The sequence below is a fragment of the Topomyia yanbarensis genome, chromosome 3 (genome assembly GCF_030247195.1).
Source record: "Topomyia yanbarensis strain Yona2022 chromosome 3, ASM3024719v1, whole genome shotgun sequence".
Classification (NCBI taxonomy): Eukaryota; Metazoa; Arthropoda; class Insecta; order Diptera; family Culicidae; genus Topomyia; species Topomyia yanbarensis.
Window position 1 is genome coordinate 144,212,917 of NC_080672.1, and position 18,654 is coordinate 144,231,570.

The window sequence follows — 18,654 nt, forward strand, 5'->3', positions numbered from 1 at the left end:
AACTTTTCGCATGAGATCCCTATTTTACACTAAAAGTAGTAAATTAAATAGGAATTCATTGTTAAATGGAGTTATTATGTGCGATTTAATGATAAAATGCGTGTGCGTTTGTATGTCGCGTATGCTAACGTGAAATCGACACTAAATGTCAGAAAATTTGATGCTTTTTAATTTTTTCTGGTAACGAATCTGTTTTTATTGTGTTCCTGAGGATTTTCCACATTCAACAAGGTACAGGTATTATAATTGAGTGAAGAATAATAGAGAAATATGCACGAGAAAATGATAAAATTTAATATGAATGACAAAAATTTAATATGAATTCGGACAAAAGTCAAAAAGGTTTCGTTCGGTTTTTGAAATTTTTTCACATCAGAAAAACTGTAAAATATGTATTATTTGCATCACGAATCAGAAAAATTATTTAAAATAGGGGATTTTAGGGACAAAATGACTCAGTACCCCTCTTTCCTGTATTTTTCAAAAAACAGAAACACCTCCATTCAAATACTAAGGTTACTTATTTTTAAAAAGAGGTATGAATTGCAATTTTTTGAGTGCTACGTGAAAAGTTATAGCACTTAATATATTTTTCCTCCATATTTTCCCATAGCAACAAGTTCAAAAATTTTAAACGAAGTGGGCGGGGGTCTAGAATTGTCCAAATGATATGAAATTTGGCATCTGAGCTTACTTTGACATTTGTCACAATATGAGAAAAAAATATTAATATGAGAATTTTAAAAAAAATTGCAATGCCCTAATCGTCACTGTAGTAGCTAATTGGCGCATAAAGTGCGGTACGTAATTCTTGTTGAGAACAATAAAAAACTTTTTAAGTACACGAACATAAAAAAACTGGAGAAATTTGTAGCATCATAAGTTTAATTTCATAAAATTGGAGTATTCATGAAAAAATTGACTTGGACGTGCTTTAAAAATATGTGAACAAAGCTGATCTTGATTTGTTGAAATCAGTCAATTTTCTAGTTATTTTTCACGGTAATTCTTAAAGAATCCTCAAAGTCAAACACAGCGAAAATGTGAAGTGAGTAGCGTTCCCCATGACCACGCTCGTTCGTGCGCTCGCATGCATGTTATACATGCCTATGTCTTCGGTGGTGTATCTTCCAAAATATCACTAATGGACTTTTAAAATTTTACTGCATATTCTTGAAGCATTTATCTATAAATTTATGTAATAAACAAATCGATTGTTGCCTATGCTAACTGGTGAAAGCGTCGCTGAGAATTACATTAAGTAAGCGTCGATGAGCACTACATTAAGTAAACGTCATTTCGGTATTCCTCATTTTATTCTAAGTATTATTAAAATTATAAAATTGTTGAGACTCATCTAAACAAGGTTTACGTACAGAAAACAAGGTTTACGCACAGAATATTTAGGAGCTTTGTGGTATTTTAGAAAAATGATTACGCTTAATGTATCGGACTTACCTCCGGTTCCCCTAATCTCACTGCAAAGAAACCTCAATCTTGTCCACGGGGAACAGTAATGATCTTGAGCTGGGGTTTGCTCAGTCCAAAGAAATGTGAGTTCGATTGGCATCGCTTGGTGGATGCGTGTTCCCTTACAACGACATTATATCAAAGAACACTTAAAATTACATGCGACAAAATATGTGCAATTTTGAATATAATAAAAAAGACTACTTAGGTTTTCGCAATAAAAAAAGTTTGGAAAACATAAGTTGCATAACCAAGGTGGTGGATTTTCAACGATAGCATTGTTGATGAATCACCTTATAAAAATAGGTGATTAAGGGACGGGGACGCAAATAGCTGACCACCGCTTGTAGTATCCGGTTGGGACCAAACATGTGGGCAAACATACAACTTGCTTTCAACTACAATGGATCACGATGATTTGTAACACGTAGAGCAAACAGTGGCCAGTCATAAAAGATAACCTGAATAGTGGTCACAATGGCAAAATTTCTCCCAACAGGAAAAAAAGTCTAGAACTGTTCTTTTTTGGACAAAACACCTTTGATTTTCAAGCAACATTCTAGATTGAAATGTGCACTTTGTGCTTGAATTCTGCAAAACATTGTTTCTCCTTCTTGGGACTTCTTTTATAACCAACAACAGTCAGAAGCTCTTTGGAGGATCTTCCTAATCACACGAGACACGGATGCCTTATATTTGGAAAATGTAAACCAGCGATTCTCAAACTGGGGTCCGCGGACCCCTAGGGGCCGCGACGTCATTGCTAGGGGTCCTCGAAGAAAAATATATTTTCCGAGTGCAGATTAGAATTTCAAGTCTTGTTTCCTAACAAACTGAAAATAACATATTGATGGCATACAAAATCGATGTTTATCCTTGGGGGTCCGCAGCAACCCAGTGCAATTTTTAAGGGGTCCGTGGTACGAAACAGGTAGAGAACCGCTGATGTAAACAATATCTTTTGAACTACTTTTGGTCATAATTTTAAAAATTTTTAATCACACTGTTAAAACGATACAGGAAAATCACCACCATACTTGCGATCCTTGTATTAGATTTCGCGAAGCAAACCGGATTAAACCAGGAATGGCTGACTAGAACACATTTCAAACCTTTCCAATCAGTCGTTTTGCAAAGCCAACAACAGCTTGAGCAATAATCACAATTGCGACAGTGATAAGAGTGGGCATGATTTCATTCACGGCCACTTAACCGAGAATGCTATTTCGCACCAAGCCAACCGGTCCCGACACGCGCGCTCAGCTGTTCTACCCTCACAGGAATACAATGGCGTAGGCGGTCGAGATATGAAGCCCTTGACTGACTGATGTGATAATGTCAAGAATAAGATTTCTATAACAGAGCAAATATTTTCTCCATGTCTCCGCGGTGAGATGAAGCGCGCGTTGCTCCATGGCAACGTCGCTTTGGCAGTGTGACCTTTTGGATCGTTGTCAATCCATCATCTGCGAAACAATTCGTCTTTATTAAGCACGCCAACGTCGTTGGTGGGATGTTTCAGTTGTTGACGTTCAGCTTCCACGCAGATCAATCAACAGTCTTCAATTGGTTCTCTATCAAGCAGATGGAATTCCTACGTGACAAATGACCATGAACGGAGCGTAATTATGCCGCAATTTAATCAGCTCAGGCGGTACTGAAGCAATGTACAGATTCATGGACCATCTTGGTTACATATTGACAGATGGGCGATCCCAGCGATCGTGCTAATGACGTTGATGTTGTTTACTATTGCCTGCGTAAACAAGCTTCAATTACGTTGTTTATGCGTACGTGAGGCGATATTAGGGTAAACTCCGAAGATAACGAATTAGTCATTGAAGTACGTGATGTGAAAGGTTTTCGATGGTTCATTTTAAGTATATTCTGGTTGCAGTTGAAAACTGAAAAATCCAACCAGCGACAATCGTATTTCCTCTGGATCTAAACAATGGAATCACGTCGGAAGTAATGCACTGTATTCGTACAATGATGCGCTATACAGTGCACTACTTCCGACATCAAGAATTAGCACTTAACAAGAGAAAAATCGTTTGTCGCTGGTTGGATTTTCCAAGTTTTCAACTGCAATCAGAATATATCCTTGTTATTTAAATTTTGCACCAATGGCGAATGGTTCGAGTGAACAAATTTAATTAGTAATATCGTCAATATTACTCAAGTTGCTCGTACTTACGAATGTTCATTCAAATATTGTGTTCAAATTTTTTTTACGCCATTGGGCTTGCTCCAGTAACAGGAGAAACTGAAAGTAATTCGGAATAATCACGAATAAAACCGTTTCTGTAATCTCTTCTCTTTTTTCATCTTCTGATAGCCAACCGGAGTAAGGATCTGGGAAGATTATATATTCGATACGATACAGCAGTTTTTCAGTGGGAAGATTTTCAATGAAAAGAATATCAATTTCAAGTTCCCTAAAATCCTCGAAAATAAAAATAGGTTATTATCAAGCAAAAGTTGAGAATTGTCAACAATGTGTTTCGAAAAAATTCAAAGATGGCCAGAAGTTGGAAAAAATCGGTTACTAAGGTTGCCATAAGCTCAGCAAGAGTACTCTAGACATACCTACAGTGAGAACAACAGTTTGTTATAACTGTAAACCAGCATTTTTGCGCGTTCCGACTTCATTGTGAACGGTCTATAAATCAAAACAAAATCAAAATAACGCTGGAAATTACATAAATTTGGCGCCATCGAGAAAATAAAAAACTAATTAAAAAATAATAATAAAATGATAATAATAATACGCAACGAAGGGACCCGAATTGGATCCGAGACACAGTGTCGTTAATCCGATCGACCGACGGCGACGACGACCGGGTGCGATAACAACTGCAGCCAGCCGAAACGGGATGACCTCGACCTCGTCTAATTGACCCATCATGACTGCACTGATAACGAAAGCGCGTTGTTACTATTTGCACCGCGTATAACACAGACTTGTCTATAGGGGAAGAAAGTAGCTACAGAAGCGTTTTATTTCATTGGTGCTTGTGTGTTTTAAGTTCATGTCCTGAAAAGTGTTTGACCTAGGTTACTATTATCGGGTACAATGAAGGGAACCGAGCCATGAGTATTATTTTTTTCAGTATTGTTTTTCAGTAAAGTTTTCCTAGTGTACAGCTTTTCCGGAATGATGTTGTTTATGTCTAACGTTGGGTGTGGTTCATAGAAACTTGATGTCTTCGTCAAAGTTGTTAATCTAAACATGACCAATAACATGGTCGGAGTCAATATAATCCACCGGCTTTGGTAATATTATTCACCTACAAGTGTAATAGAAAAACTATTCTCAAGAAACAAATCGATGGAGTCTATACCTACTCATATACCACACGAAATTGTCTAATTAGATATCTTTTACGATTTTATTCATATATTTTGTAGTTTTTACATTCCACTAATGCAATTTTCGTGCAAGAAAATTTTAAAGTGCTTGATTTGTTCCAATACATCAACTACTAAACTAATTTCGTTTGAAGATTATGAGAAGTTTTACATATAAAATGAGCTTCTCAAATATTGTTATCATTATTAAATGCCGATTCTGCCACACTAAATACCAATCTTTTTCATATACACTGCTGGTCAATAAAATAGGTGTGAGATAAAAATACATGAAATTTTGAGTTTTCTCTTAAAATATTTTTATGTTCAAATATTTTATAGTTAGGCACAGTCGTAAATATGAAAAAGAACACTTTTATTTGTAAATTAAATGTTTTGCTTTATCGTAACTCTTTCTTCTCCATGAAATCCAAAAAAGTACCTGGTCAATGAAATAGGTGTATTGTAATCCATTGCATTAAAAAATTTCAAATCCAATGATTTTAAGACTTTAACATTTTTAACAACTAGTAAGCTGTGTAAGCTCCCTTATTCAACCAAATTTTATCCATGTGTCTTGGCATTGAGTCATTTAAACGCTGATAAGTTTCCATTGGTATAGGGTAGCATTCCTTTTAAGCTGCTTCCCTCAAACGATCATTATTTGTGAAATTTCGATCGAATAACTTCTTTTTAAGTACATTCCGTACATTTTCCACGGGATTGATGACAGGAGATTGGCATGGTCCGAAATTATAGTCACTTTATTATCCCGAAATCATTCCTTTACATACTTCGATGTGTGTTTTTGGTCAATATCTTGCTGAAACTGTCATGTAAAGGCACGTTATCTTTGGCATAGGACTGCATGACATCCTTTAGGATGTCCATTCTTTAGCCTTGCATTCCAATCTTCCCTTTATAGTGGCGTTGCGAAGAATAGGACCTGCGCTATTCTACGAAAAGCAAGCCCCAAACCTCATTGTTCTCGCCTCCATGCTTTACCATATTTTGCGTGTGTCGCAGATCAAACTGTTTGCATTTTGGACGTTTCGTTGTGCATCGGATTCGTCCCTCCGAAGGATATGTTTTGATTCCTTCTGAACCAGGCCCATTAACGCTGTTAAAAAGCAAATTGCATTTTTCTTCAAAGGCTTTGGCTTCGAAATAGTGGAACCTTCTTAGCAATTCTTTTTGGAGGGTTTACGGCCTACAGCAAACTGTTCTCGGACCTACCACTTTTCCAATTTGTGCTGAATTGGTCTTGGATGACGCGAATGGGTCAGATTTCGCTAAAATTGCAATACGATGGTCAGCTGCTGCAGATGTTTTCTTAGGTTTTTTGCGTGTTTCCTTTTTTCAAAGGTTTTAAGGCATTTGTAACGAAGTTTTCGGAACGCCGCAGTATATTCGCGATTTATTTATACGTCTTATCTTCTTGAACAAAATTTTTTTAGCAAAAATCGTTCCACTTGAGTACAGTGAGATGCTCTTTGACTGATTCAACATTTAAATACATTTAATAAAACGCAGATTTCAGTCTTCCTCAAATAAAACGTATAATGGAATTATGTAAAATAATAACACGTTAATATATTTCACACACCTATTATATTGACCACACGAAAAAGCCTGCGGTTGTCTTATTTTGCAAATATAATCAGTGCCAACAACCCACAAGTAATTTGACAGATCCCAAGGCTTCTGTGTGCGGTAGGTGTGATTGAGACTGCTGCAACTTGGTATGCGTAATTGAGAGAAAAACAAAATGATCTATCACACACCTATTTTATTGGCCAGCAGTGTACATCGCCAAAAATATTGCAATGACTGATATTATTAATATCTTATAATATTTATTCAACAAACACCATTTTTGTAAAAAGTGCTCAAAACTTTCTTACTGCGAAGCTACACTGCCCATGATCGCATATCTGTCGCATCTGCATGTTTGTCGATTTGGCTTTTGTTGACCCAATCGTCATTATTTTAGGTCTTCTTTGTGCTACATTTATAACACTGACAACTTTGTTCTAGAAATCGCGAAAAACAAGAAATCAGCTTGTCCCATTTAAAAAATTACTTGCATTTCCAATAATATTTATGGAGTAACTGCAAAGAGGGATTTTCGATTATTGGGTCTTCCTCAACCTTCTATTCCAAAATTTGGCACAAAATTCCGCTTCCCTTTCTACTCTTGGAAGGCCTCATGTGAAGAACAGCTATACAGCCATACAGATACGCGCTTTGTGTTACTAGCCGAATTACTATTTACTAATTCTACTAATTACTAATATTTTACAGAACTAGTGATAGAACTGTTCCTGTTCCATTTGCTCTATATCGTCGTTGTTGTGATATCTCATAACAAGCGCCGTTGATCATTTTTCGAGAAAAACGATTTTTAAGTTTGAGATAGAATATCTAGAAATTTATAAATGTTAGAAGCTTTTCGGAGAAAGCAATAAATGCTTCTATCTTTTCTGTCTCGATTTATGCGAAAATCGGTTTACTAGCTTGATAATGCATTTAATTTATCCGGAGCAGTTATGTGACTGCAATAACTTTTCGTGTGTAAATGTGAGTTTTTATTGTCGAAGTGCAATATACTAAATTTTGAAATTTTGTAAGTAAACTCACTCTTGCACTGATTTCCTTAAATGTAGAAAAAAAATAGATTGTCTCATCAAAGAGCTAAATACCAAACAACAAACCAGTCAGAAGTTACCTGAATCAAACCACGTCAAGTAGGCCTCGAAATTTCCAGAAAATCACCGATTTTCATTAAAAATTATGTTTTTGCATAGGGGACGTGGATTGAAACTTCTGGTATAAATATTTTGTAAAAATTGCTATTTTTGGTAAAATTATAGGCTTTTAAACTTTTGAGAACAATAAAATTGCACTTTTTTCAATTCCTTGTTTCTCAAAAACTACTCAAGATAATTGAATGAAATTTTATAGAATGATGTTTACACTATCATATGAATATAAATTTATGGAATATTTGTTTTAATAGCAGTATTTTGCATACATTTTTAATAAACAATTTGAAATATTTTATGTTCTCAGCGCTATAAAAAATAAAAAAATATGTCAGATAACGCGGAAAACTTTCACCTTCAATAATCTGTAAAGATATTTTTGTCCTTTTGCTTCTGTTCAGAGATATGAAGTTTTTTGTCACGATCCGCGCTCTTTCAACATGCGGCGCATTTCGATGATGCCCACAATGACGCACTAGCCACAGACCACGCGAACCCGACCAACGGGCATGCTCAAACTTGTGTTCAGCACATTGCGGTATCTATCATTTAGCACGCGGCAGCTTCTATTGTATAGCAAATAGCAACTTCTATTGTTTAGAACGTCGTCAGTTCTATTGTCAAAATTTAGTTTAACAAGTGTTAATTAAAATCATAAATCATAAATAAATGAGGTTTAATAGTTGTAACGTGTAAAATACATATACATATATCGCTTTTCTTGACAGGGGGCTGTTTACAGTATATTAAAGGTGAAAGTTTTCCGTTAGATTCTTTATAGCGCCGAGAACATAAAAATATTTCAAATTGTTTATTAAAAATGTATGTAAAATATTGCTATTAAAACAGAAATACCATAAAAATATATCAATATGACAGTGTAAACATCATTCTATAAGTGTGCAAAATTCCATTACCTTGAATAGTTTTTGAGAAAAAAGAAATTGAAAAAAGTGCAATTTTATTGTTCTTCAAAGTTTAAAAGCCTATAATTTAACCAAAAATAGCAATTTTTACAAAATATTTATACCAGAAGTTTCACTCCACGTCCCCCATACAAAAAAAAAATTTCATGAAAATCGGTGATTTTGTGGAAAATTCGAGGCCCACTTGACGTGGTTTGACTCACCTTTGAACGATAACAGATACTGTGACGACCAGAATCCCATGGAACATGGGACATACTTGCGATTATGGGCAGTAGTAGTGCTTAGCAAAATTGCACTAGAATAACTGTATTCGAAAATGAGTCATTCCTAGAAAATATTATTCTATTTTCAATTTACTTTTATAGAAGTACATATTCTAATGTAACGAGGATTTACAAAACCATCTACAGACTTTTACGGGCATTTTATATGCTCTTCTACAGACATTTCACAAAAACATATAACATTCCTGGTGACAACGTGTGCTGAATGCATTCTGGTTACATAGAAATACAATCACACCAAAAAGACAATGAAAATGAAACGCAAAAAGTGAAGAACGTTTTTAATAACACTTAGATGGCCCTAGACTGACTGGCTCCAATAATGTTGTATCGGTATGTGACATGTGTTTCTGCGCCCTGAAAATGGCTCATCAGTATGGGAGACTAGAAATTTTCCGCGAGCAATCAGGTCATTTTGACTAAAGAACAAATTTTTAAAAATTTAGTTTAACAAGTGTTAATTAAAATCATAAATCATAAATAAATGAGGTTTAATAGTTGTAACGAGTAAGATACATATAAATATATCGCTTTTCTTGACAGGGGGCTGTTTACAGTATATTAAAGGTGAAAGTTTTCCGCGTTATTTGGCATATTTTTAGATTCTTTATAGCGCCGAGAACATAAAAATATTTCAAATTGTTTATTAAAAATGTATGTAAAATACTGCTATTAAAACAGAAATACCATAAAAATATATCAATATGACAGTGTAAACATCATTCTATAAGTGTGCAAAATTCCATTACCTTGAATAGTTTTTGAGAAAAAAGAAATTGAAAAAAGTGCAATTTTATTGTTCTTCAAAGTTTAAAAGCCTATAATTTAACCAAAAATAGCAATTTTTACAAAATATTTATACCAGAAGTTTCACTCCACGTCCCCTATACAAAAAAAAATTTCATGAAAATCGGTGATTTTGTGGAAAATTCGAGGCCCACTTGACGTGGTTTGACTCACCTTTGAACGATAACAGATACTGTGACGACCAGAATCCCATGGAACATGGGACATACTTGCGATTATGGGCAGTAGTAGTGCTTAGCAAAATTGCACTAGAATAACTGTATTCGAAAATGAGTCATTCCTGGAAAATATTACTCTATTTTCAATTTACTTTTATAGAAGTACATATTCTAATGTAACGAGGATTTACAAAACCATCTACAGACTTTTACGGGCATTTTATATGCTCTTCTACAGACATTTCACAAAAACATATAACATTCCTGGTGACAACGTGTGCTGAATGCATTCTGGTTACATAGAAATACAATCACACCAAAAAGACAATGAAAATGAAACGCAAAAAGTGAAGAACGTTTTTAATAACACTTAGATGGCCCTAGACTGACTGGCTCCAATAATGTTGTATCGGTATGTGACATGTGTTTCTGCGCCCTGAAAATGGCTCATCAGTATGGGAGACTAGAAATTTTCTGCGAGCAATCAGGTCATTTTGACTAAAGAATAAATTTTTAAAATTCCGCATGGACTTCCGAAAATTAATATGCAAAACTATGCGAGAATTAGTTGCAGGGAATGACTTTTTCTGATTGAAAAAATACATGCACTGAAAACCTACTTGCAGCGTCGTCAAATAACGAAAACAATCTGATGATGCTTGTGTGTTGATTTTATACTGAACTCTAACCAAGATCTAAATACCTAAAAAGTGTACAACGATGATTGCATTCGATGAGCAGCTTTAAAGTATTGTCGCGACATACATTGTGTTCCACAATAATAGGTACACCTCCTTTCGTTGATCCCATTATATGAAAAATTGAAATTCTGACAGCTTGTCAATAAGCTTGTTGAATTGTTATTTTTTATCTTATCATACAATGTTCTATGACTTACCTAAAAAGTGCCATTCGTACCAAAATTCGAATCGTGAACTGTGCCGTTGGCGCTAGTCTCGGTGTGGGGCATGATGATGGGGGAGGGGGTAGTATTATCACTCGATTAGTATACAACAGACAATAGATGGGAAGGAAAAAACTGCATAATTAGTGAATTTGCATAATTATCCAAATCATGAGGAAGGACATACAAAAACCCTTCCCGAAAATCGATGGCTCCTTGAATTTTTCTCAAATTTTTATGACACCCGCTGTGATAGGACTGTTCCTCTGTCAAGCAATCCATTGCTTTAAACGCATTATCGCTTACGACATACGTACGTACATACATATAAGCCCTCAAATCTACAGCCGTTATTGTTGGCATCAGAGCTTCAAGGCCATAGCCACTGTATAATTTCATTATCATTGCCATCCGGCGATGAAGTGTTACTGCGCGCAAACTACTCGAAGCAAAAGCGAGCCAAGCCTCCGCTTTTATTTAGCCGGCATGCTGGGATCTGTTGGTTCCTCGATGGCTGCTGGTGCTAGAGCAAAGGCGATGGATTTTCTTGTTTCTCCGAGAAAACCTCATTCACAGCATTAGTCTAGATGTATGCCTATCTGGTAAAGATGCTAAATCGATCAGAGCGGGTCACTGATGGAACACACCACAAGTACATTCATATCGCGGGAGATACAAATTCAGAATAGTATGTATATCATAACAGGAGATGGCGCAACCCCATTCAGCCGTACAAAACGGGATGCTGAAGGTTGAGTTGGTCAAATTTCATCGCAATACATCATCGATACGAGTGGCAGCAGAATATCTACACAGCGCATGCTCTGAAATCTGTGAATGTAGATTTGTTGTAATTTTTTGCCTATGTGATGTTATGTACGGAGAATTTTGCGAATGCAGCTATAGGTTCGCTCGTTGTTTGCCGTGGATTTGAACATGAAAATTCTGTTGAATCTTAAAAACTTTCAAGTTAACTACGATTTGCATGATGAAACATCAATTTTCATATCATTTGCAGCTATATTATTTGCACAAGAACGTGGTTTCATTATCACAAAGATTTCCATTCGAGGTGGAAGCAGCAGTTGCTCAGAAAATGAATAATAGTGGACAAGGCCACCGTGGTAGGTTAAATAAGAAGGGCATAATAGTTAACCTACACATTTTCAATTGAAAAATCACACAGCAATTCACATAGAAAATTTTTTGTTACGTCACAATTACTCGAAATTGATCCCACTCCAACCATGTCACAAGTTTGAAACAGACACAAGGTGCAATCGTGTGGCTTTTACCCATAGTCTATATACAAGTATCCCAGCATTTTTTGGGGCCAATTATAAACAATATCCCGCAAAATTTGTATCACAAATTTTGGGATAATTTTCAAATTTCAAAAAGGGTTGCGGTCACAACAGCAATATGCACATTATGTACCCAAGCATAATCCAAAAATATCCTCTCCATCTCTCATCAAGCAACCTCTTGTTTACCAGAAGCACCCTGAGACTATTGGCGATTCTACGTTGAAACCGCTCACAGATAGCGCTGGAAGCAAAGTCTTGCTGATTTCTCGACAAACATATGATTACGGCCTAAAAGCCAACTGTCACAATCCACTTTGAATAGAAATTCCGGACAAACCGTTACTAGTCGAAAACAGTTCACAAGAGTTTATGAAAGAGAAAACTTTTCTCTTTCGTTTACTACCAACATTTGTGATTGACGTGTAACGGTTTGTCCGAAATATCCAATCAAAGTGGATTTTTACAGCTGGCTTTTAGGTCATAATCATATGTTTGTCGAGATTTGATTCTGTTCTGTCATAGTGCATATATTTTCTGTAAACATTGGTAAAAAAATAACTTTTAAACACTCAAATCAATTTGTTGATAATTGTTTATGATAATGAAGGAAAACTATCATTTTATAAGACGACTAGCTAATACCTATCGCGCGTTGCTGCGACTTTCAACGAAATAGGAGGAAAACACAATATGTTCCGAAGCGCCATCTGGCGAGCAGATAATCCCTAATCAATAGCACACAAACACGCTCCAGAAGAGATGCCTACTATGTATAAATTTTGACGGGTATGGGTTAAGCCGTTTTGGAGTCCATGAATCATATACATACAAACATTGACTTTTATATAGGGTGTTTGGTTCATGGTTAAGAACCTCTCGAGGGATGATTGACGGTCGTATTTGGAGAAAAAAATCGTTCTACACATACCATGAAATCTCAACCGTTACTAAGTTATTGAACTTTTTGTGTTAAAAACTTAGTTGTCTTAAAATAGCTCTAACTCAAAAAATATACTTTGTATTTCAAATCTTTTAGATCCATTGGATAGGTGAGAAAATTTTCAACTAAAAAATGTCCTCAAATGTTTCAGCTAATGAGGTTAAGTAATCTTTTCATAGTAATTTATTTAAAATTTCACAATTTTGATCGATTTTTCGTTCACTTCGCGAAAATCTTAATAGTTAACATCACTATTTTAATAATTGTTAGTCTTAAAAAGTTGTATAATTTGTTCTTTGACATGATACACTTATCTTGTCTTGTTTTCATGTGTTTGGATTATTGAACTTGGATATTTTATCTCATATTCACTAATACTAGCTCTTATTGTAAAAGTATGGCACTTATTGTACCTTTTCTTATTTTTATTCGAAAGCCAGGAAAACTTTGCAGAGAAAAATGTATTAATACCTTTCAGTTGAGTGAAATTGGTATTCTTTTAGAAGTTAATTAGTTTAAAGTTAGTGTTATTATTAGCATTTTCGTTATTTTCTTAAAATAGTAAATAATAAACTTCACCATTATTATCATTGAATTAATGCATCTCAGCAAGTTCTACAATTCTTCCTTTGACTCCATTCAGTTATCTCTTTTAGTTTCGAAGCAAAATCATTTTTATCTTCTCGTTCCATATGCAAAAACAACGATTTCGAAACCACTGCATTTGTGATGAGGCCATCCTGTGTTAACTATTAAATTGCAGCGAAATGAAAAGCGATAGGACTAAAGTGTCAAATAACAAGTTGTAGATAATATTAAGGGGCACCAAATGAACAATAGTGTCGATAAATTTAGTTGAATAATAATAAGAATAATTACAAAAATCACCAAAAAACGTAAATTTTGAGTTATTTTACTAGTAAAAAGTCATGTAGTACACTTAACTAAAAGATATCTGTACATACATCGAAAGAAAATTTTCTCAGCTTTCCAATGAAGTCCTGATAATAGCGATATAAAGCATATTTTTTAGATTAGAGTCTTTTAAGCACTTGCAAGTCAATTACAGGAAAAGTTTAGAAGTCAAATTACAAGGAAACGAGAAGAGATAGGAATATTATGTTGAAGAACAAATTATGAATTGTCCTCAAACCCAACTTTTGGATAATAGATATTGCTATAATCATAATTGATTATTTTGAGAAAATTAACAAAAACCTCATCAAAAACACTAACTTTTAACTACTTTACAACTAAAAAGTAATTAAAACTATTATCTGAAAGATATGAGGAAATTATTCAATAGAAAATTTTCTCACCTTTCCAATGACACTAAAAGATTTAAAATACGAGGTATACTTTTTGAGTTAGAGGTGTTTTAAGATAAACAAGTTTTTTACACAATAAGTTCAAGAACTCTGTAACGGTTGAGATTTGATGGTATGTGTAGGACGATTTTTTGCTTCAAATATGATAGTAAATCATCCCTCGAGAGATTCTTACCAATGAACGAAACACCCTGTATATAGATAGATAGATAGATAGATGATTAAACATCTTGCGAAAAGGGTGTAACACATAGTGGTTTCTAATATTATTCGCAGAGCTAAATGTGTGCTGTTCCGAAATGTAATTTGTTGAGCACTGTAGCCGCCGCAACATCATTTCCCGTTCCTCCTAAGTTAAACTAAACCTTCATGAAATGGTGTAAATTCATGAAACTCTACAGATCACGCGAGGAAAGAATGTATCCGGCTAATAGGAAAGTGTCAGCTTTGTATTATACACAGCCCATCCTTCTCTCTGATAGTCTTCACTGAATCTCCTACGTAGTCCAAAATATGAAGGAGTATGACATTGGTTCTGATTGGGATTCGGATTCGAGTTGGAACTTTATTTATGGAACGATTTTTATAACCCCAATAATACCCCAATTACATTTCGAAGAAATGTATGAGCCAAATAATTGCTAATGGCTGTAATTTCAAAATAATTGCAAATAAAACTAAATTTTTTACTCATTTCATTCATATTTCGGCAGTGGTAAGCTTTTTCCGAGAATAAAATGAAGTTTTTGTTGTAACCTACGACTCACTTGCGGGTGAAAAAAAATCAAACTGTATCACTTTGTCAGTTCATGAGCTGAGTCATCGCCATCGCCAATTCCTCTAATCGATCAACAAATGCAAAAAAAAAACAGTTATTTGTAGCAAAGCTTTAGCTTATGCGCTCATCCCTAATTACAACTCCGTTATTGATCGGGACTATCTGAAATTGCACAGAGAATCAACAGATGCTAATAGTAGATACAGAACACTAGATTAGGATTGGCATCAGTGGTAGGAACATCATTGTTTTTGTTCCGGTATATACCTGTTAACTGTTATGTGTCCAACAAAAAAAAACACCTTTAACAGGCCAACATGGGTACCCGGGTAACCACAAATTGAAATTCTCATAACTATGGCTTCCTGTATCCGATTTGGACACTTTTAGATTTTTTGGATTCAGGAACTCGTCCACTTTTGGATTTGCAAAACTGAACCTGATGAATGGATTTGGTGCTTGTTAATCCGGATTTTCCTGGGTAATGTTCCAGTACTAAGGTATGATTTGAAATTTTTTAATAATGTCCTAGCAATATGACTATCAGAACTCTTCAAATTGTCTCGGAAATCTTTATTTGTTGTTACGGGACCCTATGGTAATTTGTTTTTTTTTTGAGGTCGCTAGCCGTGCATTGAAGAATGCCTAAAACCCTGAACTAGGCCCCGTCGAGTCTAGTCCGTCATCTGTCCGTCTCGTCCTGTCGTGTCTGGGGCTTCCAGGTTACATGCATTCACCAGACGAGACGAGCTTATGTCAGCTTAATTGTGCACTGGTTTCGTAGAATCGAGGCGATCATCGAAATGATAGATCCTACGAGTGAATGCACTTGGCCCAGCCACCTATCGAGCATTTGTATATTTGCGTGTGTGAATGTTTACGTGTGTATGGGAAGTGTTGCATGTTGAGATATGAGGCCACGCCAGTGTGCACAGGCTCTTAGTTGACTGTTAGTTTGGGCTGGTGCAGAGTATGAAAAAACACAAAACATACAAAAGGCCCATAAGCCCTCTCGGTCTCCTCGATGCACCACTATCGAGGCACAATGCAATAACCATCCTAAAGCAGGTGTCTGCTCAAATATGCTTGAAGATGTTTGCAATACCGTCAAACCCGTCAACCTAGGAGAGGGTTACGGGACCCTATGGTAATTTAAAAAATTAAATTGAAATGGCCACTCACGGCCCCAAGGGAACCTGCTCCGGAATGTCCGTTCGGGGTCAAATCACCAAATGGCTCCGAAACCACGAGGTAGAGCCTTCTGATGCAATTCCAAGAATTTTGATACCCATATTGCCAGTATTCCATTGAAGTTCACAAATAGTATCCCAGTACTGGAACCTGCTTCCGTAAATCCAAATTCCCGAATGAAGTAACCCGATTCATTTTAGCAAGGCCAATAGCGGATGAGTTCCTGCATCCAAAATACCCGAAAGTATCAAAATCGGTTGGAGATTACCTTAATTATTGGCATTTCAGTTTTGTGGGTACCCGGGTACCACAAAACTGAAATGCCAATGGTTTTGATGGATCATATTGGCATAATTGTTCAATCAAAACAGATATTTGTTCTCTAATAGGGATTTGTTTTAGGTCCATGAAACTTCAGCCTCGTTTTTCTCAGTTTGAGCCCAATGTCACTTAGGACCTTTTGAATAAGTACTCTTGAATTTAATATTAATTCGTCAAAAGTGTTTTTTGTACACAAACTTGTTTCGCTCATTAGTCTGCTGCAGAGTGGAATTTCACGAAAAATATGCGTTAATGTAAATGTTTACCCTTCGTACAAGTAATTTCAAATGTTTTCTGCTTTGAAATTATAGTAAATTAAGAGAAACCATCAAAATAAAAGTTTGTTTACAAATCTTATTCGCCCTTTTGCAAATTTAATATGGAATTACCATTAGAGGCAAATAGCCATAAGGTCAAAACCTCTATAATCAAAGTAAAAAAAATAATTGCCTTAAAAAATATTCGACTCTGTATGCGTATATTATTCAAGAAGGCAGTGCCCGAAACAAAACAAAAATAAATGCTAAAAGAACAAAAGTGAACGCTTACCTAATAAATTCAGAAGATCTTCTACGCTGCTTATGTAGCATTGGGAACCGAATTTGTTTGCATTTACACCCAAAGTATTTCAAGTATCTTTGTAGTAATTTCCTACCCTTCAAGCTTGATAGATTTTCACATTATATCGAGCATTCGAAACTTTTTCAAAAAACACCACCAAATAACTAAAAACTTAAAGGTAGCAAATAAATATCAACCATAACAGCTCAAATGAGCACTGGATGTAGGTACATGGTCAGCAATTTTTTCTTTATCTTTTTCTGCAGGAAAATGACCTTTCAGCCTTCACACTTCAAACTGGTTCAAAATAATAACACTTCACGGGCCTTATTGCATTAACGTCACATAGCAAGCTTGGCAACACTTTCTTCCGATCCGCAGGAACACGCAAAAACCTCGAAAACGGACTCTATTTATTTATTTTATTCACCTTTTACGTTATGTTCCGCTTTGAGTAGTAATCAATACCGAATTTGCTGGCTCATTTCCTCCGGTGCATCCACCAAGGGGCTCGCAAAACGTTAGCTACTTGGTGCTGCAAACTGGCTGCGCACTTAAAAATCACACCACTACCGTATGCCCTGATGTGGCACGAAATGCGTACGCGTACTAACACTACCACTCCTCCTCTGGTCCCGTGCCAATGTGGGAAGGCAAAAGTGAAAAAACTGAGCCCACTTTAAACAATGGCTGACATGACTGAATTGCACTGAGCAGAAGGAAAGTCGAACTTTCCAGGCGGAATTTAAACGCCTTCCCGAGCACCTACGGGACTCTAACAAGATTCGTCGGGACGCCAATTGCACGGTCTTACGAATGCACTTGGTTTTGAATCGATTGGAAGGGATGTAAAATTCAAACAATCGAACAACACTGGACCTATTTAGAAAAGTGACTTTCCATTCGTACCTCTACAAAAAGACTGAACCAGTTCGATTCGATTTTGGTAGTCGCACTAGCTCTTAGCACAGCTGAAATGAATGGGAACAGCATTCTGCCATGTATGCGTTTGCATGCCGCTGTGTGTGTTCGAGCCATCGCACGAATTGCTTAGCGCCATCATACCTATACATATAGGAACCCGAGCGCTTTGAGCGACCCTTACACGTTCAATACTTTTGTCAATACACAGTATTAACGATATTGATTCAATGCGTCAATCCTATTTGAAATGCACATCGTCAATACATTTTTTTCTATTACACGTTCATTACTTTTATCAATACTCTCAAGTATTGACAAAGATATTGAACGTGTAAGAATAAACTATTACAGCGTAGGGCAGGGATTCCAGATGTGTACATGACATACATACATTGTATTCATTTGGAAGCATTTGAGATGTTGCAAGGACATTTTTGACATTTTTCGGAATTTTGCCAAGTTTCCGGAAGAATTCTTGTGCAAAACCAACAACCGGTTCTGAATCCTGGTCGTTGAAGAAAATGAAGACAATATCTTTTTTTTTATTAAAGCTGAAACCATTTAAAAATATACCTGGTATCCCTGCGATATGCATGGCTCAAGAACGCAGCCACTGCGTAAGTGTCGCCAGTCGTT

General features: G+C 35.9%; 1 protein-coding gene across 1 annotated transcript in view; it reads right to left on the reverse strand.

The window, feature by feature from the left end:
* LOC131688575 (uncharacterized) overlaps positions 1–18,029 on the reverse strand; it is a 114,223-nt gene extending 96,194 nt beyond the window's left edge. The window contains exon 1 of the mRNA XM_058972925.1: positions 17,083–18,029. The gene's annotated coding sequence lies outside the window, so the exon portion shown is untranslated. The remainder of the gene's footprint in view (positions 1–17,082) is intronic.
* Between the last annotated feature and the right edge of the window lie 625 nt (positions 18,030–18,654).